The 23468-nt window shown below is 44.5% G+C and overlaps 1 protein-coding gene across 1 annotated transcript in view; it reads right to left on the minus strand.

Annotated features, from left to right (window-relative positions):
• EDAR (ectodysplasin A receptor) overlaps positions 1-21905 on the minus strand; it is a 71635-nt gene extending 49730 nt beyond the window's left edge. Inside the window, exon 1 of the mRNA XM_076328916.1 lies at positions 21869-21905. The gene's annotated coding sequence lies outside the window, so the exon portion shown is untranslated. The remainder of the gene's footprint in view (positions 1-21868) is intronic.
• Positions 21906-23468: the final 1563 nt, after the last annotated feature.

Consider the following 23468-nt stretch of genomic DNA (forward strand, 5'->3'; position numbering starts at 1 on the left):
GACAGCTCTTGTGTTATACCCTAGAGCTTCAAGTGCAAGGTAAAGTAAACAATGTTTTTTACAAACACTTCATTACTACAGATCAATGCCACCACACACTCAAATTTGCTTTTCCCAGATTCAACGTAATGGGGACAAAAAGGGTTTCTATAAAGTACTGGAAATTTGGGGTCAAGGGCATGAAGGCATGCAGTAGGTGTAATTCTCTGCTAGACTTTTAAATGTGATTATTCTTCACAAGTAATACTGTATGTTGATCCTCACCAGCCTGCTACCAATGTAAGAGACAACTCTGTGACCTGCCTCAGATGCAGATATACTTTAACTTCACTTTGTCATGCGACTTTATTATAAAGAAATGGATACAGAGAGAAGCAAGTTATGACTAAAAGAAGAGGTCAAGTGTTTCTGAAATTCCCAGTGATCTTCCTTTCCATGCTAACACTGAATTGAAGTTTTGGGCAAAGTTTCAGATTAAACCTTTAGTCACTGCAATAGGCCAGGCCTGAAAAAAACATTTTGCGTTACCGGTTAAGTGCAATTTCTTTATCTAGCAGTCGTAGTACACATTGAAGTAAATATCATATTACTTTTCAGTAACGTCACAGGCCTGATCTTGTTCCAGGCTTCTTTACAAACACGAGGGTAAGCTGCACAAGGCATAGGAAATGTATAATATTAAAAAAAAAAATGAAGTGAGCTCACTTTTTGGATGTTCAATGTTTTCGGAGCTAGAACTCAAAAAACCCCCTGTTTTAGTCTTGTCCCTCAGTAATTTTTTGACGTTCTGTTCTCACTATGATTTTCTTAAAAGTTTGTTAAGAGCTAATAATTGGTTCATATTCCTGATATTAAAGTCTCTACGTAATTTTGAAACCTTACTAGAGTGCTGTAAAGTGATCATATTGATGTTCAAGTTAAGAAACCACTATATGCAGTAGCAAGCATAAAAGTTGTGGTTACTTGGAGAGCTGGGAACCATCATGGGAAGCAAGAAAGAAGAAATTAACGATGTTCTTAGGGAAAAAGAAGTCATCTAATGGCCAGCGAGCTGATTAGGAGCTTTCTGGAGTTGTTAGCTTATGGCTAAGCAATTATTCTAGTTGCTGGACTCAACGAGGGCTCAACACAGCTGCCCATGCATAGGTGCCTGGTGCCATCTGAGATGTCCTATGGTACCCTGCCTGACTTCAAGGTGCCACTCCAAAAGGCTGCAGGTCCTCTCCGGGTCCTGTGTCAGACCTGCCAGCCCCACACGGACATCTCACTTAGCACATCTTAAATGGCAGTAGCCATACATATGTGGGCAAATTAATACAGGTCTTCAGAAGGATCTTTTACTCATTTAAAATCACAGGCAAAAAAAAAGCAACACTGAACAATCTCATCCTTAAGATCACATAAAAGCAAGATGCAGAGTGATTTTCCGATTTCAAGTTATGATGGATGTCAGGGAAAGAAAACAGATATAAACTTCCAGTGGCTGGTGCCCACACAATTATTTATTCCCACATGAACTGAGGCTGAAAATACTATTTTTCTGACTCATATTCTTACAGGTCACAAGAGAAAAGAATCACATCATGTGAAAAAGTGCCACACAGTCAAACTAGCTGTGTTTTCACCTATAAACTGAACATATGTGTAGGGATTATATGGTACAATAAATAAAAGTCATCAAAGACATGCTTCCTCTGACTTTAAAGCAGGCCTGCATTTTGAGAGCAGCGTAAAAATCTGGGGCCTCACACAGTAGTTCTGTCGGGTAAAAGGGGACAGGCTGGAGAGGCAAAGACAAACCTGAAAACGCCTCGTTTCCCTGAGCAAATGGAGCCTGTTAAGTGTGAGCACAGTGACCGTGGCTTCTTAGACCTCTCCAACTCTTCCTGAAAACATCCTCATCACAACTTTTTCATGATGACGGCTGCCATTAATGTGCACGGGGCAGAAAGAAGCTAAGAAGCAAAACTGCCATTGCATGGGTAACTTCAACTGTGCACTGACCAACACCGTACTTGGGGCTCTCTGACTGAAATCCACAGGTGGCTCCATGTTCTATCATTTCGTCTGGAACAAAAACTACAGTATGTTCACACTGTTTCTCACTCCCTTCTTAATAGTTAGAAATTAACACCCTCTTAAACCACACTGTTTGGCAACTATTTACAGCGTAGGCAAACATTTCAGTTCAGTGTTAAATTTGCTGTGTGTTGTACAGTACACAAATAAAGACTGTCTCTTCCTCAAAGATCTTACAGTCTGAAAGATAAGAAGATGAAAGAGTGCTTGGGAAGATGAGTAACTGGGGGGGGGTGGGGGTGGGGGTGCTCTGGGAGGGGTTCACCTCAGTTAAAATGTAAAAACCTCTCATCTCCTGGAAATCACTTAAAGAACATACAGATTTTGGTGCTGAAAGTGTGCATTTTTTGTGTATAACAGTTTTGCAATTAAGAAAAAACGGTGAAGCTGTTGACATCTGCTTGTGCCTGGTTTTGTTAGGACTTAGGTAGCGCATTGCTGCCAATTCTCCTGACACCCCCAAGCTGGCCTCTGTGTCACCCTGCTGCAGCCGGTCTCTGCACAAAGCCAAACGCTCTCGCTCAAATCGCCGGTCCTGCTCTGAGGGAAACACTCGCACATCAGCATCCTGACATCCCTTCTCTTCCCATAAACAACTTGTTGGGTTTTGACCTTGAGAGGGATTAGAGGGGAGCCTTAGAGACCAGATGTCTCTTGCATATGACAGAAGACTTTTCATTTAAATACAAGAAATTGTTAGACTTCTTTTGCTTGCATATACTTAGGAACGTTATGAGTCACAAACTAAACAGAAATAAGTATGATGTAATCAGGATGTGCAACTTTCCATGATTCAGTTTTGCAAACATTTCTCCAAACTGACTGTATCTATCTTCAGACATCAAGCACGGGTTAAATGCAAGGGCCCTCCGGTCACAAGGGCACCAGACCTCTCTCTCCCTGGAAAGGAGTAGCTGGGGTGCAGGCTGCTGGGGCACAGCACCGGCGCTGCCCTGCACCTCTTGCTCATTTTTGCCTCCAAGTTTCTAGAAGCAGAGTTTTTTGTTACTGGAGACAGGGGCACTCGGCATCAGGTAGCACAAACTTTTCTAGGGTATAGATACGGCGTGGTGGACGTCCCCAGGTCATAACTTCTTCTTTGTATGTCACCTCCCAGATGACACTTGCATCCCACAAAGAAAGGAGAAAGACTAATTCCTCTTTCATTCTTAACGTGGTTTAGAACACATCAGATGGTGCCCCTGTTGCTTTTGGGATCACACCAGGATAGCTTGTTCCTCAATGTTTGAGCTCAGACTTATCCCAGATCACACAGATGACAGAGCTGGCTTTGCCTTAGCAGTGCCAGAACAGTTCTGATACGAACAGGAATGATGTAGCTGCAGCTTCTCTTTGCAAAGCGTTAGCAAAATGCCACATGCATATGAAATGAGTGATCCCTGGCGTAATGAAGTCATGCACCCATTGTTTGTACGTAAAGCAAAGCAGGCAGTTGTTTTGTGAATCCGAGTGACACACTTGGAGCCATCCTTGTTTTGATTTCAGGCCAGTGAAAACCAGATTTTCCTTTTGCTAGAGTAGCTGAAAGGTTGGTGGAGCAGGAGGCAACTAATGCCAAGGTAAAACTATGCACGTTTCTTGTCATATGTCTTCAAGTGATACATTCCAGAGTTGTTCTTTATTTAATCATCCAGAGATAAAAAAGCTGCTACTTATTACAAACTAATTATTTTTTTTAAGCAGCACAGCTAAAAGATAATCTGCGCTACAGAATTCCTAGTGGCAAAGACATCCAGGATTTTTTACATGTAAAATCATGAAACTGCTGTCATGCTTTTGAAGTTTTAACACACACATGCATTTGCTTGAAAACTACTATGCAAGCAATAAACACTCTTGTTTGGGGCCGGTCCTTCAAGGAGCAACACAGGTAGTTCTGCGCTTAACTTCATGGGCTCAGTCCTTGCAAGTCCGACCTAGCTGATAACATTTTTGAACAATGTGTTTATCTCCCAATGCAATTAAAAAAAAAATCTGTGGTTTTAGTGTTGATTAGTCTCCTCACCAAAAATTATGTTCACAGCTAGAGCACTAAAGAGTTGTGTGCAGGAAAGAGGCTTAACAAAGACACTTTGAAGGGAAAAAACCCAACACAATGCCTTTTTCTTTTGCTTCTCTAATTGCTGCAGATGTTGTGTAGTCGCACCTATGAAAAGTTAAATATTGTGTCTCTGTAACAGTTTTGATCTTCATTAATTATAGCTCAGAAAAGCTTACAAAAAGCAGCCTGCCTCTTTAATACAAATAAGATTAATTGCATGGTTGTTCAGAAAATGAACCACCAGTAGTTAAACAAAAAATGTTTGTCTTTAAGCAGCCCTTGGATGATTTTTTTTTTAAAACTGTTACAGGAAGTGAAGAGGCTGCCAAATCACCATGCCCGTGAGCCCCACTCTCATTATCAGCCTAAACGAACGCACACACCCCGCCACTTTCATCCTCTTCCAGGTCCAAGAAAAAGAAAAAGGAGGCATAAAAAAAACCCCTTCCACACAAAGAGGTGTCTCTGAAGTCTGGAATGCACCCTGGCTGTTTGAAGACAAGATTTATACCTGACACCCTCCTTTAAGCTCATTGTCGAGACTCGCCTGCATTCAAATCAACCGCAGACTGGCTGCTGCAGGTACTTCATCTTACAACGACCACATCATCTAAGATAAATGCACCAGGAATTGCTATCGCTTTGAGGTGAAAAAAAAAAGAAAAAAAGAAAAAAAAAAGATCAACCCCCTGATGCAGGTAGTGGGTGGAGGGAAAAACAGACGGGCAAGAAGGGGTTCATGGGGGTGTGCCCAGGGAAGGAGCTGGCGACAGCCGACTTTCTGCGGCATGGGGCGCAAGTATGAAATTGGTTTGGCCGCCTGTGTGGGCACCTGTGTTTCGGCACAGCCTCCCCTCGCCTTCGGCAGCCAGGCTGCGGGACCAGGTGCAGGGCAGCATGCCTATGCCACTGCCACTGCCAGGGAAGCGGTAGCGTGCCGGCTGCTTGTGAAGGGCTGAAAGGAGATTTTTGATTTGGTGGGAGATGACGAGAAGGACTGTGGCATCAGCTCATGCCATCCCCTTTTCTGAGGCAAGCCTGGTTTCCTTATTTTAGGCATACCCATCCTCTCCCTAAGCAAGTGGTGGTTAGACACTTTCGTTCAGCCTCTTGAATTCCTCTGGAAGAAAACTCTTTGTAGTAAGGACTTAATTTTACACTGAACGCATCCTATGGGAGGCAAAGCCATAGAGCACTGAGGTATGTGAAGCAAACAATAGGAGGGAAAGAAGAGAGTGCTCAGGACAGAGTCAGGATGTAGTGAAACACAACTAAATATCCCAGACCTCAGGCTGCTGAAACTCCACTATTAGCAGGTGTCGTGCTAATTACTGAAAGCTTTGAAGTGACACAGGCAGAAAAGGTCTGTCACAAAGAGGGAATAACACCCGGCAATTTGCAAAGATATTTATTGTCTATATTGTCGTATTGCTCAAAGGCCCAATAAAAGTTGGGGCATAAGGATGCCATTCATGGTGCAGAACCAGTTAAGGAGCATTTTCCAGGGTGAAGAATTGGCAGGGCATTTGGAATAATGCTGTATTAATTCATGGCACTCAAAAACATGCCATGAATTGGCATGTTTGCCTCCAACGTTGGCCTCCAACATTGTGAGGAGATTCTGAAATCACACTGATAGAGAAAAGAAAGCAGAAAAATTACAAATATAAAACTTAAAGTTAGAAAAACTTGCCCTTCTCAAGCATTTCATAATCCCTATCTTTGATCCCAGGACCAGAAAGCAATATGGGATTAACCACAAAACTAAGGATGCTTAAGGACTGATCTAGCACCACAGATTGGGCCTGCCATTGAGGAGGACCCATCAGCATGTTCTGGATTTAACCCAATAGAAAGCTCTAGATTCGGTTTTCTGATTCTCCTTTTTCAAGCAGTTCAGAGCCATGCCTTTACAGGGCTTTTTCCAAAATTTCTGGGCTCACAGGGATGTTTGGGATGTTGAGATCTGGGAAAAAGGAGCTGGTTTAATCCATTTCAGTTATAGAGCACTTTCTATATTTAGGACTTTAAATTATGTTTTATTAAGAATGCAAATTATGAGCATTTCTAGGACTCCAGGTACTTGCATGTCCCAGCTAGCACATAAACCTCATGCCATTACAAATCTGAATAAAGCAGGTTGAGTTCACAGAAGATTTAAAACAGGGCAAAAGGGAGGGCGGGAAGAGAGCCTGTGCAACATGTTCAACATCTACCCACTAGGATGGGAGGACAAACATCTACACTCAAGCTGAACTGAACTGACACAACTGCTTGTGAAGCTGCAGCATCAGTCTCAGATTGGCCACAGGTATCCTGTTCTATTTTCACATCTGACAGATCTATACTTTTTTTTTCTGTGGGGTGTTTTGTTGTTTGTTTTTTTTTCCTTGGGGGATGATGTCTTCTATCTGGTGCCAGCAGAAGGTTCTCAGAGAAATCAGTTTCATCAACCCGTGACCAATGTATTGAAAAATGGAGCATGGCTCCATGGCAGCAATCATGAGAATCCGTTGCGGACACTTAGCCTGGAGCCTCCATAATTTCCAACACCGAGCATCTGAGGAAATAGCATTCAGTATTTCATTCTGACATTTCAGCTCTTGACAGCGTGCTACAGAATGCTGCTTGAACCCAAAGTCAAATGCAATAAACGGAGCACAGCTTTACAAAAAAAGAAGCATAAGCAAGGCCAATTCAGTTTGCCCTATCTCACAGGGAGCCGCAAGAGAGGGAAACAGAAATACGTGGCTCTAGGCAGTCACTCCATTGCTGCCTGTCTGTTAAAAATAAGTCACCTGCAATTTTCAAGAAAGTTACAGGCACTATCAAGGCCTCCTGGCCTAATGAGAGCACCAGCAATGAATTAGGCAGCAAATGCCCTGGATTCCCCAGCAATTTCTTCTCCAGCCCCCAGAGAGATGCCACCTTTCTCCCCGTCCTCCAAACGTTTGCTATTTTCGTCCCCATTCAGTCCTTTGCCTCATATTTATTTAGCTTGTCCCGCAACACACGTGCTTTGTGGTGCCGATGACTCCTTCTCTTTAACTTTGCATTACCCCTCTCGCCGCCTTTCCTCACTCTGCTCCAGCTGGAGCAACACATTGGTGGAAAGCAGCTGGTACCCCTTCCCCCTGCCCGCACCCCGTGTTGTTCCTGCAGCCACTGCTCATGTCCCTGCTGCTCTTCGTACACCTGGGAGCCCGAAGAGGATTTGAGCATCCTTTCCTCTGACGCTTATGTGCGCTGCAATCCTGATCCTCTGCTCTACCTGCTCCCTGCGTGCAGCCGTTCTCCATAGCCATTCAACGCCCCCGTAAACTGAAGGTGGCAAAGACACACTGGGCACGTGCTGCCTCTGCATCAGAATAATCCCACCTGGAGCGAAATCGCGGGCAACTCATCCTCACCTGCTTGGGACCCATTGCCACCAGGGCAACGTGGCATCATGCATCATCAGCCTTTGCCCACGAAGGGGTAGGTAGCGTCAAGATCGTCTTGGAAAGTGAAGTGTAACAACACAGTCATGTCTATGACTTGTGAGGGCTGTGAGAAGAGCCCCTTCTTGCCTCCTGGCATACCCGCTCCTCTCCAAGAGTTGAGGACAGCCTGCCCAGTCCAGGCAGTCCCCTGGAGTTCCCCAGGCCCTGGTCTGGGGTAGCTCTTAGAAGATGACTTAGCCTGACTAAATGAGTTGCCCTGTGTAAGCGGCGGAAAAATCACACTTGTAGCTGTAGCAATGTATTCTATAGCAAAATCCTAGAACAGAAAATGATTTATTTCCGTGACTGTTTGCTTGAAGTAAGTAAAGGGTTATAGAAACAACATTTCTGGAAGATACAACTATCAAGTGCAAAACAGCAACTGAGGAACTACATTTCTTTTACACCTTGTCTAAAATGTCACACTGTGCAGAGACCTGGGGGCATGTTTTAGTGATGTGCTTTAAATGGTGAACAGCAAAAGCTAATTCTTCTCTAAAAAAGGATGCAAGTAGGAAACTTGTTTAAAGGACAAAGCTTTCGATGGATAGCAAGTGCTTGTGCTCATATGTGCACTCAGGTTGCTTTCAGCGTCGGTTCTTGGCTGTCTTGGCTCTGCCTTCTAAGACGTCTCCAAAAACTCATGTACGCGCCTAAGTGCCAAACGTGTATACTGCATCTCAACTTTAACAGCAAGTGACAGTTAATTAAAACCATGCATTACAGAGAGCTTGTCCTTTCATGATAAACAATAGTATTGACAGATGAGATATTTTTATGTTATGCTTAATTACGTCAAAGCTCAACCCACCAGTGTGCAACGGAAAGGGTAGCATTTTTGTTTGTTACTAATAAGCTGTGTTTGTTACTTTTCTTCTGCGCTATTGACATGTAGTGAAAAGTGACCCAAACCCACATACATTATATGTCAATTAAAACCGTTTCACTTTTGTTGTCATGTCATGACATACTGGTTATACGAATCTGTTAAAAAAAGCCGTAAGACCGCCCTGTCTCTCGGTGCCTTGTGGTGATGTAAGTTTAAGGCTTTAAGGAAACAATGACCGAGTTTGCCTGTTCGCATGGAGCCAGTTCTGTACATTTTCCTTGCTCAGACTGTTACATATATAAAGCTCCTCACCTGAATCCCGGAGGTCCTGTTTATCTCCCACACATTTATTCTTCTTGTAGGAAGAAACCAAAGCTGGATACAGAGCTACAAAATGGCTTTCCCTAATTTATGTGCCTAATAAAACAAACTTCTCCAAAAGGGAATAATTTTAGTCTTCAAAACATAAAGACCAGATCATGCTGCCCCTGCTTGCGGAGCACCATCAGCAGCTGAAATCAGTGGGCCTAGTAAGAGAAAGTGTATTGGTGCAGTTAGCAAAGTCTCCTAAATAAAAACCAAACAGTCTACCATAAAAGTGTTTTTTTTGAAGTCTACCTTCAGTGTTCAGAAAATATTATAATTCCTGTAGACCATTTTTACCTCAAAGCCAGTCAAAAGCCTGGAAATGAAAACCTAAGACAATCACATTTATACCACCTAGTACCCCTTCACTGAAGTTTGCCCCTGCAACATCTTGCTCCTAAATCTCAGTTGTGCTCTCTACTTGCACTCTGAATAGCTGTTCTTGAACAAATTAAAAAGCCTTGCTACTCTTCTTAGTAAGCACTAAAGGCTTGCATACAGGGTATGGTTAGCACATTTCAGAGGACTCTATGGTTTCCACAGATCAATTTATTAGTGGAGTAGTATGAAACACTTTTGAGTAAAACGGGACAACATCAAATGCTCCCTCTGTTTAATTTGTAACAGGGATCTGAACTTCCAACTCCTGTCTCTCAAGAGAGTGCCAAAACCACGGGGTTACTGGATATTTGCAGGAGGGCTGCTTTTTTTTGTTGTTGTTTTTTAACTGGGTGTATTTACCCCAGTTTTAAGTGGATTCCAAAGCAAATGGTGCTTGCGTGGCCACGATATAATTTCCCACCCACCGCCCCTGGCTTACCTGTGCACTCCCCAGCCCCTCTCCCCAGCAGCCCTGCCCACCTGGATGGTGCAGGGAAGAACCCAGTCCCCGGAGGTTCCATGATGCAGGTGGCCGGGCCAGGGCGCCTGTTGTGCTCCAGCACGGGAAGAGGCTGCCCTGTGAGCCAGTGACAAATGCACATGGCAGCAAGGTCTTTGCAAATGTCCCAGTGGGGAGAGCTTCAGCTGGAGCTGGCAATCAGCCACAAGACACTGATCCATCAGAAATCAACCTTCATCCTTGCTGGTGCTCCTGGAGCTACTTGCCTGTTAGCCGTCCCTTATTTAAACTACCTTCGACTAATCTCTAGCGCATTTTTCCTAAGGAATCTCCCTGCTTCAGCAGGGATCAGGCCAGATTCACAACAGGATCCGTGCCGTGATGGACTCAGTGCCCTGTGGAAGCCACAAGAGGTGGCAGCATCCTTGCTACAGCCAGAGCCTGGGGAGAGCGAGAGACCTCAAAATGGAGACCCTCAAAAGCCCGCAGATGTGCCTCGGCCATGGCCCTGGCAAGGCTTAGGAACCTGGCAAGGCTTTGCCATCCAGTTCTCCACGCTCTCCCCAAAATCCAGCCTACGGAACCCTTCCTACAAGCCACTTCTCTTTCACAAAACACGGCGCTAGCGCTGCTCCATCTCTTTGCCCTTAATAACCCCTTCATCCATGGGGCGATGCGAGGCCAAATGCCTCTGCCTGCCTGCAGAAAGCATCCTCCTTTGTTTGAACATCAGTTTGGAAATCCTTCCCCCCGGTGGCTGGGGACAGGCTGGGTGGGCTCCACAGAGAGGGGACAGCCGTGAGCCCCCAGCCGGGCAGTGCGGCTGCAGGGGCTCCCTCACAGGGCTGTCTGGCTCCCTCCTGTTGATGCTTTTCTACTTTGCATGAGACAGTTTTTTTTCTCTTTTTCACTCAGCCACATGACTCCTAAACCTAGCGATTGCGGCACCACCTGGGACAGGGTTTGGAAACTGGGCTCCAGTTCTTACTCTGATGAAAATTTAAATATCTTATATTGAGTATTCCCCGGAGCCCACATCTCCATATGCCCTGGCAAGTACCCTAGCCACCAGGCAGCAGCATCATTTTTCTTTTGCTGTCCAGATAGTCACTTATGCCTAGGAAAATGTAACAGTTAAAAAAAAAAGAGGGATGGACAGACACCTCTTCCAGAACGCACAAGAGCTGGGCCTGGGGGCACTGTTGTGGGAGAAACAGCTAAAGCCTCCCCAGGCCAAGGAGCACATCAAGTCCAGATCTCCCACCTGAGTTCCCTAAGCACGGGCTAAATGTAAGTGCGACCATTCTCATCGGCAGAACTTACGCGTGGTGTGTGGGTCTGTTCATCCAGCACAGCCCAGGCCAGGTAAAGCATGTCCAGAAGTACACGTTCAGGCATGCAAGGAACTCAGTGGATGCAAACGTGGGTGTTAAGGAATGTAGGTACCTCTGGGGTGAAGGGGCAGGTAAGCAAGGTTTCTTAGGATCTGAATTTTAGACTTCAGCATGTGAAGTGACAGGTCTGCTAGGCACCCAAGTTCCTCCGTGGGATTAAGTCCATGAAGATGATCTAACAGAAAGTATCTGCTTCTCACCTCAGAGTGCTCCGGAATCAAAGATTCAGAGAGTGCCTGCTATTCTACGCACTTTTTACACACCCATCTCTAATTGCTCTTCTGTGATTAAGGAAAAGTGTTTCATCTGTATATACAAAAAAGGGTGAAAACTCCAGATGAAAAATATTGCGAAGTTAAACAGAACTGTTTATGAATTTTCATCTGTTCTGCAAAAACGGACGTGTCTATGCAGCTAAGCAAAGGTCTGTGTGCAACACTTGTTAAATTAATCCAGCTAGCATCAGTAATGATAGGGAAAACACCACAGATAGCAGCTTTGCTTCTGTATGTATTTCTGGAGAACTTGAGCTGTTAGCACTGCCTTTGCACTTGGCTTCGCAAGGGGAAAAGCAGATGCCTTTCTCTTTCATTCATTTTGATTAAACTAATACAGTTTTGGCAGCTCATGCAGCAATTGTACCTTTTCTTTAAGTTTTTGTCCAGTTCAGTCATAGGCACAGGCAACGGCAAATAAAAACAAATCAGCAGTTTGTTAAAAGAAATGGTGAAAACACCCATGACATCAGGCCCGAGGAAGCATCTCGAGTCTTTTCACTCAAGTCTTTCCACCAAACTTGTTTTAAAATGGATGAACAGAAAGTCCCGAAGAAACAAAACAAATCCAGACACCATGCTTCCCTCTCATTGTCTTTGCATCTGTGTTTTAGAATTCCAGAAGAAAAAGCCATGCGCACATACAAAAAATTACTTACTTTAGGTGGTAAACACATATATGTCATTCCACCGCTTTTTTCTTATTTTTGTCACATATTTTTTAAGAAATAACTTTGCCGCTTCTTATGCGCGTCTCCGAAATTCTTCAGGGATGCTTGTATAATTAGGAAGAAATTACTGAATTAATAAGCCAGAGCAGTTTGGAAAGGCATTAAAATCATGTAAGTGAGAGGCACACCCAAGGCTGTGCCGTGGGTGAGCAACGCGTGGAGTTGAGCTCAACTACAACGTTTTGCTGAAAGCAAGCATTCCCTTCCAAGGCAGACAGTGGCTCTACCAGCAGTAAGCCCATCACTTCGCAGTTGCAGACTTGTACAGTGATGCTGTACAAAGCCTTTTGAGCCGCTACAAACCACAACAAGTTCAAAACCTGACTCATGTCTAGAACTTCAACTCGCTCGCTGTTACCAGCTTAGTCATTGCCCGCAGCCCTACGTGCATCTGCTAATCCTGCGGTATCCTCAGCACCATTCCCTCCTGTGGGAAAGCCCTGGTTAGTCAACCTCGCAGAAAGGTAGGGTATTGTGATATTTCTCTTACCATTGTGCTGCTTTGTTCTTCTTGCATTCCCATCTTAATGACGGCGCGAGCTGTTGGCCTTCCACACTCTTCTTTGTGCCTATGTAAATTCAGTGTTTGATGCTGAAGAGGCGGAGATGATTTCTAAGTCAAGGGGCAGGTGTGAGCGAAAGGAGCAACCCAAGAGCCAAACTATTTGAAAAAGAAACCTTTAATGTCTCATCAGCTCAGCACTTGAAAAAAAGCCTTCATAACTTGCCTTGAAAACTGGAAAAACAGGGTGTCTAGCTATAATTTAAGACATTAATAACAAGAAGATATTGCAGTTCCCTGACATATTTTGACTTTTGCAGAGCGAAATGCTATCTTAAAACTAGGTCTGATTATTAATACGTGAAACACTGTCAGTGACAAAGAAATTACAGACGGGTTGATTTGTTTCTCATTCACTAGTCAAAATTTCAATGTATTTTGAGAAAAGAGCCCAGGCTAAATTTTAAAGCACACCTGAAAAAAAGGTTCTTTCCCTTTGTTGAACAGACATACCGACGAGTATTTTGGCATGACCAGAAATTTGAGCATACTTATAGTACTGTAACAACTTTACAGGACTGACCATGGTCTTCAGAGGCACTCAGTGGCTACCATGAGCACCCCTAAAACTGCAGCCTCGGGATGTGACACCCCGATTAACAAACTAAATTTCAGCAAAAAGTATTTTTCGCCCGCAACCGATGAGTATGCACTCTTTCAGACTGGATGTCTCCTTTCCAGCACATAAAACACAACAAAGCAAGAACAAATACACTTTGCCATAAGGGAACAGAGAGCAATATGAGCCATCCGAATTCCCACAATTTATTTTTATTTCCCTGGTCCAGAAAAGGCTTTCAAGCATGGAATTAAAGCTTAAGAACATGAGTAGCTTACTCGCCTTCTGTGGGACAACTTGCCTGTTTGAAGTTGTGTGTGTGCTTACAAGTTCTGCCATGTAAGTCACGATATACAGCAAACAGTCATATACAGCCTCCTCTGCACAAGCATCTTTACAGTCATCATGGAAATCTCAACAAGAAACCAAAAGTCGAATTTCCTATTGGACTTCTTCCTTCTGCTGAAATAATCAATTTCTACATGGTTGCCTCGTCTAGAAAATTTTTATGATGCTGGTAGATAGATGGGCAAATGCAAGCATCCTGCTCCTTGCGCCTTCAAAGCTCTCACGTAAAGATAACAGTGTTTTCTTTTAATCTTTTTTTCATTACTGAATATTATGCTTACAACAATCCTGCTTTGCTACAGATGGTTTCCTGTTGTTTCTGCCAAATGTGAAATAGCTATAAAACTTGAAAAGGTTTTGATGCTGTCACTGCATGAAAAATTGCATCTACAAGGGAAAATTAAATATGAGCCTTAGCCTTTAATTGCTTTAATCTTACTTAGTAAGTGAACTTTTTTTACCCCCACCCCCAACTCAAAGCTTCCGATAACATGACCTGAAGGGAAAAATATAGCTATGTGTTTTAGTCAGGTATAAAACCTTCATTAACAAAAACAAAAAAGAGGAAGGGGAAGTAGATAATTCTCATGTCCAGACCAACCAAACAGCCACCAACTCCAGCTAACAAGAGCAGTGCCTTTGGCTCAGCTTCATAAAATATGTAAAGTCATTTCTGTTAGAAGACAGTAAAGTTCCTGTTTTCAGCGCTATAATAAGGAAATCTGTCATCTTAGCAGACAAATTACTAGAAAATGGCTTGCGTACTCCCAAGGGGACAGAACCTTTGCTCCCTGCGTGGGCAAACCTCAGTGAACTCAGTGACAGCTTTACTTGAACGCAAAAGGAGTGTTAAGAAGTACTTCAAAGAAAAATTGAATTTTAAACATTTCTCATATGATGAGGAAAACTGTTGATGCTCTGATGGTCTCTATAGGCACAGACTCAGTGTTGTATGGGAGAAGAGCTAGAGAAAAGGTATTTTACCAGCAAAGGCATGGGACGGACACATGACTTACGAGTGGAGCATCAAGGAATGAGTGAGCTTCACAGGGTCTCTCAAATTTCTGCCAGTATTTGACTGGCACCACATCAACATACTCATTTTCTAGAAAAAACAGCGAGCATTTAACCACATCCTTCTACCAACAAGGTAAGGCTGTGCTCACTGCCATGGATCTGCCTGTCCAAGCACTGAGGGTAGAGGCAAAGAGAGTAAATATTAGAAATCGCTCTGTCATTTTGAGTGCATTTGTCTGTCTGTTGCCTTACATAGAAGGCCTGATATCTTAGGGCTCTGCAGCACAAGAAGCAAGTGCTCTGTATTGCACTGGAGATTTGGCGAGCACCCTTTTCTGCAGGAGGAAAGCATGCAATTGTAGTCTCACCCGACCAACACATCAAACCTCAACTTTCCAGCTACTCAGATCTCTGTTGTTCATTCCTGGGGACGGATCTAATATCCATTCGCTACAAGAAGAAATTCACTCTCGGTGGAAAGAGAAGCGGGTGGGATTTTAGTGTCTTTTAACTTGTGCTGTCTTTCCCTACTCTGGAGGCTGGAATTTAAAAGCTGAGGCAGAGGTGACATTGTGGGCAGGAGTGAGTGGAAAATGTGTACGCTCATCAAACTGCAACCAGATGTCTCACCTACATGTGGACGTGCCTCACCCATGTGCTGTACCCCTGAGGACACCATGCACTACCTCCTCAAAGTGCTCCTGGTGTTTCCCCATGCAGAGATACCCACACCAGCGATATCTGTTTGTTTAGTCTGACTTCCACCTAAGCTAAATTAAGAGCAACCTTATACGAGCTCTGGGAGACCTGCACCGCACAGCTACGGACAAACCCCTGTAGTTCAGCCCAGCTGTGGCTCCTGGTTCATTGTAAAGACCTCCAGGCTGGGGGGAGCAGGGGCTCAGGGGCTGCTTGGGATCTGTGTGGCTGACATGCTGGACCTGCTGCCTTCTCTGAGTGACCCCGCATGGCGTCCGACGCTGACGTCTGTGAAAACCAGTGGCTCCTTGCTTGGGCCAGGAAAGCATTCACGGACAAGAACCTTTTATTTCTCTTTTGTAGCGTAGCCTGTGTACATCTGGACCTTGGATGAAAATCAGAAATAGGCATGCAGGTCCCATTCGAATAGCTGCTGACATTACTGGAGAGTCTCCTGTTGACTTCACTGGGAAGTGGATCAAGCCCCTGTATGTTTGTTGGTTTATTTATTTATTTATTTATTTATTCATTTATTACCAATTTTGTCATTTGGTCACCAGCTGAATTATTTCCACCTTTCACATTCAATTAAATACCACAAACTGCTAGTGCAGGATTTTTCTCACAACTGGTTAGAAACCATGATAGAAAACATAACCCTGCCACATCAGAGATGTTCTTCATATACCGTACTGTATTTGCATCTAGGTTTCCTTGTTGCTAGCCAATGCCATCTGTTATCTGTTTTGGTCTGCTTATGAGAACTGGTAATTTTTGAAAATTGAGAGCAAGGAAAGAACAATGTTTTTTTCCTTTGTATTTTACATCTCAAAGAAACCAACTGGATCTACACATGCACACAAAAATATACCCCTTGAATTGGCAATATGTTAGCACATGCTTTTTCTGTATGGAAAATTTAAAGAGTCAAGGCTCATCACGGGGAAGTATTTGAATGTAATGAAATAAATCTGCGCCCCACAATGCTTGGATACTCGGTTCTGCTTTTGTCTCTCTCAGAGGGTGCTGACACTCAGACTTGGTGATAGATTAAACGGTGACAGCTGAGATAGTTACTGCCCTCAGCTGTGCACTCTGCCCCTCTCTTGGAAATTACTGCCCTCCTGCAACCGGCACAACTGAACGCTTCGTGAATCCAGTTTCAGACTGCCAGACTTCACGCCAGGCACGGCTCACGCGGACCCGCCAGCCCGTAAACTCCCGTGGCTTGGAGGCAAGTCCACGAGCCATTGAGCCATGCCTGCTGTGCAGGTGGGAAAGACTCAGAAAGAAAGGGGGTGGCCAGCTGAAGGTGGTGCTGTTTCGCTTGCCCCCCTGTCATGGGCCACTGGACGGGTGGCAGCCCGCGGATCACTGTCTCCTATTTTTGGAAATACAAATGCGTCAAACTCAGGGGACACACTGTCACCAGCTACCCACCAAGAAAAGAAATGGCAAAATCTCAAGTGACAAAAAGAGAACACATCCCCAGCCTTTTCTTGAGGTTTTTGTTGTTGTTGTTGTGGACTGGATTTTTTCTTTTGCAACTGCCCTGCAGGGACGGTATTAAACTGTGCTCAGCACTAGCTAAACTCTGTTCCTTTGAGGTCTATCGCAAATTTTTTTATTGATTCCGATAGGAAGAGAAACGTCACTTTAGGATGGTAATTTCAAACTCCTTTTTGTTGTAAGTGGTAAATTTAAGTCCCATGTTTGAGGATGCCGTCTGTTTCATAGTTCCTAACTATAGCAGGCTATAAACCAGTATCAGGTAGTTTAACAGATTCTGCCATTTTTAGCCTTTGATCTCGTCTGTTCCTCATATTTTTGCGGTCCCAGTTTTTCTCTTCCAAGATGTGTGATCTGGATGCACAGGGCCTTTTCGTCTCCTTCTTTTCAGTTACAGAAGCCAATTTCTATAAAGCCTCAATTTATCAGCTATTAGTATACAGATCTCTTTTCCTCCCCGGTCCTCCTCCCAAGCAGCGGAGTATGTATGCAGTTGTGAGAGAAAAATGGAGCATGTCACAGGAATGCATCCTTCTAGCCTGGATAATTATAAATATCTAATGCTGAACTATTAAAATGGTTCTTGCTTAAAATGAAAAGAAAAATCCTGACAGTCAATGTGCAAATAATTGTATGCTGCTTAACTGGCACTTCAGTAGTTTTTCTTTGTGATATATCCGAAGGAAGAGATGGATGCACTGTCAGAATTCAAAGCTCTCTCAGTACTTGGCCATATGTTTCTGCTTTGGTCCCCAGCCTGTTACATTGCTGAACAGAAGATAAAGGCTGGTCTAACAGAGCTTCATATACAACACAACCTCCAGGGGAGGTGGGGAAAAAAGTGAATCTTTCCAGGGTTCCTTCTTACCAAAGAGCTGGCTTGCACTTGGATTCAGCCAAGTTTTGCAGGACCACGTCCTGGCCATAAAGCCTAATGGTCCGGAAGCTCATTAACACGATCTGTAGGGCACGTACCTCCATCAGCATTTGCACAGCGGAGACAAAGACAGTGAGAAACTGGAGCTCATATATCTTTCTATGTCAGGCTCCAGTAGGGAAGCAAACATCTCATTGAAGATTGGTTGGGAAGGGTTAGATGCTGGAGGTTTGCGATTAGGTTGATCTTGGCGTTTAAGATCAAAAGGGTCTCAGGTCTATCAATATTTCAGGATGCCACAAGCGTAGTCAAGCTAAGCGTTAGAAACTCTCTTGTTTTATCTCCCCACCTCCCCAGTGGCCGTTGACGGTACCCAAGTAACATTCCCAAAACACAGTTTACCCCGCACATGTTTATTATCAGAGCAGGCCCCTGGATAGTCGGTTCAAGATCCTCCTAGCTTCGTGCGCACAGCAAGTCAGGCAAGGGTCAGCTGAGATACCACCAACTGCTGGAGAGGTTTCTTGTGGGGCAGGGAATAAAGCAACATCAACCTCCTGAAAAAGCCTTTCTGCTGCAAAACTGACACAGCTCTGGCAGTCCCTTCTGCCACATAAAATCTTACCAGCCCTCCCCTCCCAAAAAGGAAGCAAGCAGAATTTAAGGCACCGAATCCAAAAAAAGCTCAGCTCTGCAGGACTGAGTCTGAAAAAGACTAAATGCCAGAAACTCTATGATATCCACCAGGGACTTTGCTATTGATTTTGCACTGCAGATGGTCAGATGTTACGGTAACGTGGTAATGTAAAACCTGTTGCTAGATTCACGGTGGGTGATTCAGCTTAAGCATTGTGGATTAACCTCACAGAATGCCACTTCTGACAGTTCAAAACCAGCACTCGCCAGTGTCAGATCAGGAGGATGTGGCCCTGACTCCGTCTCTGCAGAGATTTCAAAATCTACTGGCAAAGCTTTAACTTCTTCAAAAGACAATAGCAGATAATGCTTTACAATAGTCTTTGTTTATCTTTTATTCTTTTGTTTCTAATGGACTCCTTCTGAATTTGAAAATAACTTCCTCTCTACTTTTGTTCTGATTTCCCTGGTGGGAAGAAACTGAAAGATCTGAGCTACGTCAAGACAGAAGAAATGTGCGCAAAGCTAACATGGTTCAGGAAGCAGTGTTTGATCGCTAAGTGTTGCCACAGAGCCAGCAAGAGCTGGTCACACCACCCTTGTGGGAACTCTGCCATCGACTGCATGGGCCCAGGATCTCAGTTTGTTTTTTATAGAATTGGATGAGTGATAAATCAAACAAAAGAACAACAAGTTACTTGGCCTCCAAATAGTATTTGCATGTCCTAGTCTTCTGCTGTATGAAGCCAGGTTCTTAGTTTTCTGGGAAAAGTATGGCCAAGCACTTCGTCCACATGGTGACCGTCAGCACAGGTCAATAATACTTGCCAAGGTGGACAGTCATAAATGTCACAATTCCATCCTCGTTCAGTAATATCTAATCCTTTACAGGGACTTACCTTCTTGGAATATACATGGCAAGAAAGCATTTCTGTTTTTGCAAACGACTCCCTGCCCTAACAACGCACTGGCCAGAACATTTCTACATATTAGGAAGGAAGGGTTTTCCCCAACAAGAGCTGCTGCTCCAGGAGCTGTTGGGTAAAAAGGGGCACCTGTTATCTTCTGGATGCATCATAAAAAATATAGTGGGTCTTGAGGGTCAGGAGGGCACCAGAAGGCAGCAAAGGCCTGGTTTGGAGAATAACCAGAGGGAGAAATGGGATACCTTTAACAGGAGCAAATTGAAAGGCTGATCTACCCCCAGCACCTCACAAATGACTCATGCAGGGTGTGGTCATGATGGAACCTCTTGGGTTATTCTGCTATAGGCAGTAGCTCACACTGGAATTTATCTACCCTTTAGCCGAGAAGAGAAGCAGGATAGATACGATCTGAAACCCAGTTCCATCCTAGCATGGTTAAAGGAAACAAATCTATTGAGGATATTAGAGGGGAATTCCTCCACTGATGACAACATGAGAAAAACATTATCTTAATATTAATCTTATCTTCAAAAGCTTATACTGTTATTTTTTGAAAACTGAGACTTGCACCATTTATCTAGTGTGACTATGTGGGTTCAATTAGAAACTGTAGACTCTGTCAAAATATTCCAGTTGTCCAAGAAATGTCACCCTTACATGTAAGGTTGAAATGTTTCAAGTGAAGCCATTTTCAGAGGAATTCTAAACACCTCTATGGTACAATTGCATTCAGTTCAACATTTTCAGTGAGATGATTTCCACGGCACACAATTCAGTACTATCGCTTGAAAATGATCATCTCACTATCTGATGTGAAAAATTAAAACATCACGTTTTCCATCTAGCTGCAATAGAGAAAATAATGCCTATTTATGGCAGCAGTTTTCTGTAAAAGCTATCTATCTACTTTTTCTGGGCACATTCTCATCTGAGCTCTTTGTTGTGGTCAGACTACATTATTGCAAACAGCAACAGAACTATGCTGTACCCTACCACCCAAAAGAGCTGGGCCAAGCTTTGGTAACAGTTTCACCCTTGTCAGACACCTCCGGTGAAACTGGGCTCACAGGACCTTACCTGAAGGTGAAATTGTTCCCACTGAGTGGTGTGGAGCTGAACCACTAACTAATGTATTGAACCACTGTGCTAATGTATTTCCTTCATTTCACTGTTGGTGTTTCATTTAATTTCAAAATTAATTTCTTATCAGTGTTGCTCTTCGGTAGAGGATGCCTCAACTTTCTTTTCACATTCTACATCTTAGACATTTCTGACAGAGAAGAACAAAGAACTGAGTAATCCTGATCACAGTAATGGGGTTTGACTCCACTTCGCACAACCACATTAATTTCCTTTTAAGATTTGTGATCTCTCATGATTTTTCTTATAGAGCTGCCAGAGATTTCCACCATTTGTCCAAAACATTTCAAGGCCTACCATTCAAAACTGCAGCATACAACATCATCTCCCGCCTCTGCTGTAGAGGAGTGGCAGCAGTAGCCATGGGCCTTGTCTATTCCAACGAACAGCAGCCGTAGGTGTGAAAGCTTTCTTTGTAGCTTGAGGCGTACAAAGAGGTTTGGGGTGGTACCCCATGGAGGCGGTGATCACTAAGCTCCTTGGCACTGTTGCACTAGATGAGGATCTCATCCGTCGTCCCATGGAGGACAGATCCGAAGTGCTATCCAGTGCCTCTTCAAGTAATATCTAAAGCGCCACTGCTTGCAAAAACGAAAACACTTTTTCTCTTAGGCATACAAGCGTCTAGCTGCAGTTTTTCTAACCCACGGTATCAGTGCTGTAGCCATGGCAGCAGCAGCTAAAAACACCCAGCTCAGTACCAATAGTCTTTCATAGTTGTGCAAGGCTCATGCAGGCCACTTTACTGTTGGAGTAGGTTTTGCAGCCCTGGCTGAGCTCTCTGCTCCTCCAGAGGTAGCTGAGCTGGGTATTTCAAAGCTACTCCGGCACTACGTGTGGCTACAGCGTACCGTGCTTGGAGCAGGTATGCGATGCCACTGCTGCCCAGGCGCTCCTCGGTGTGGGCGGCAGCCCGGTTTCCTCTCTGGACCTCAGTCCCACAGCACCCTTTTACAGTGAGATTGTGGAAGCAGAGAAAATAAAAATCGGCATGCTACAAACATGTATTCACATGTATATGCAGTCAGCCGCAACACTTCCGATGCTGCAATATCTTACAGTGTTGGTCGTGATTTCAAAAGTATAGTAACAGGCTAAACTGTATAGGCAAATTAGTTTGCAATGTTAACACAAAACCTAAACCAGCAGTTCCACTACCCTCTGGAGAAATACGTGCTTCCACTCAAATTAAAAAACCCACCGGATCCTCTAGAGTTTGTGAACTGGCCAGAACATCAGTACTGTTAATCATAAAAATGTCTAAAACACTTTCGATGTGAGGAAACTTCAGCTTTTAATCAAAGATGCTACCAGGAACTGTAGCTACTTTCTAGCATTCACAGGAAAAAGCAGTTCTTTAGTCCAATGCCAGGAGCAGAGAAACTGGCTGAACGGTAGATCTCGTTCAGACGAAACCTAAAACCGACATGATTTCCAGCCACAGCCCTCAGTGACATCCCCACGACAGAGCGGCTCCCACACCAGAGCCACGCCGGCTTTGAGGAGAGGCAGCAGACGCACTTGACGCAAGCCTACCTTGCGCAGATGGGCTCACCACCGCCGAAGCCCGAAGAAGAGGTCCTCCGGCGGGTACAGGGCTCGGGGTAGCCACTTGGTCGGGCTCTCGCAGGTGCCGAGGCTCGGGCACAGCCAGCGCTCGTCTCCTCTTCTCGCCGAGCTTGTCATGAATGTCCCCAGCTCGGTCCCAGGGAGCCCAAACGCACCAAAGCCCTCAGCCGCCGGCCCCGCGCTCCCTTTGCAGGCTCACAGGGGCTTCCCAAAAACTTCTCCTTCCCCGCTTGCTCCCTGCTGGGGAAGTTTCGCAAAGCCGCGGGCGCCGGAGCGGGCTCCGCTCGCTGCGGAAACTCGCCTACCCCACCTAGAGGTGCGCCGCAGGATGAGGAGGAGCCCCGCATCCCTTCCCCGCTCCTGCCGAGTTTGGATTTTGCCGGTGAACGGCGGGAAAAGAAGGTTTTATCAGGTTTGGCTCGGAGAAGGGGAGCCGGACCCTGGGGCGCCGGGCAGGGGAACGCTCCTGGGAAGCTCCCGGGAGTAGGAGGGACGAGGGGGAAGTTTGATGATTGAACTCGTTCAATTCAGCGGATGTCGGTGTGTCAAAATCAAACTATTCTGCACAAATACCTTGATTTTGAGGGAATTTGAGGTGACTCCTCTGAAGCCCGCCTCACTTTCTTACCCTTCAGCAGCAGGTTTGGGGACCCCCCAGACTTCCCACAGGACTCCACTGGGGCGGGACAGCAGGGGAGACCCCAGGAATCACTGGGTCCCCGGGAGCTGTGGGCAGCGCAGGGCACACACAGCTCCCTGTTGCTTTTAGCAAATTCTAAAGGAATAACTCTGATTTTTCTCAAATTGAAAATGTCACAGCTACCTTTCTGAACTACTGATTCTTTTCTTCTAAAGCAAAACAGAAATGTTCTTATACTGTTGAGCTTTCTAAAGGTTGCAAATTCTGGCTGTCAGCTGGCTCTGCTTGAGGGAATTGCCAGTATTTCTGCAAAGACAGTGTTCCTTAAAATTGGAAAATGTGAAATAACCTACTCAGACAGCATTATTTAACACTGAAGTGAAAATAAATGAAATGTGAAAAAAACAACACACCTGCAAACGGCTTGAGTGCAACTAGAGCAGTTAACTCAGAGGTCATAAAGGAGAAATATCAACATTACAACTATTTTTGTGAGCATCCAACATGTAGTATGAAAAGCTGACAGTGCTTGGTAGATCAGTGGAAATTATTTCTCAAAGAAGACCTTTCAGCCTTGTTGGGATACAACATTCATAAAATCTGTATTCTGGTATATGCTGTTTTGTAACTCCACAGCTGACCTGACAGTCACCATACTGTTGGGCAAATGTGTGCATTGAAAACAAGGGTGCATTTGTTCTTATCTAACACATACCAAACTCCATGTTATGAATCAACATTAAATTATAATTGGGCATTTTTTTCATTTTATTAAGAAGGATATTCAATTTAATGGTTCCAGTTGTCAAAGGCTGACCCTGGGATACACGGCAAGTTGCTTCCTCCTTACCTGCAGAGAAGAAAAGGTTATGGCTGGTATCACAACATGGACAAAACATGGCTAAGCCTGGCTGGCCTTCCAAAGGG

The sequence above is a fragment of the Aptenodytes patagonicus genome, chromosome 1 (genome assembly GCF_965638725.1).
Source record: "Aptenodytes patagonicus chromosome 1, bAptPat1.pri.cur, whole genome shotgun sequence".
NCBI lineage: Eukaryota > Metazoa > Chordata > Aves > Sphenisciformes > Spheniscidae > Aptenodytes > Aptenodytes patagonicus.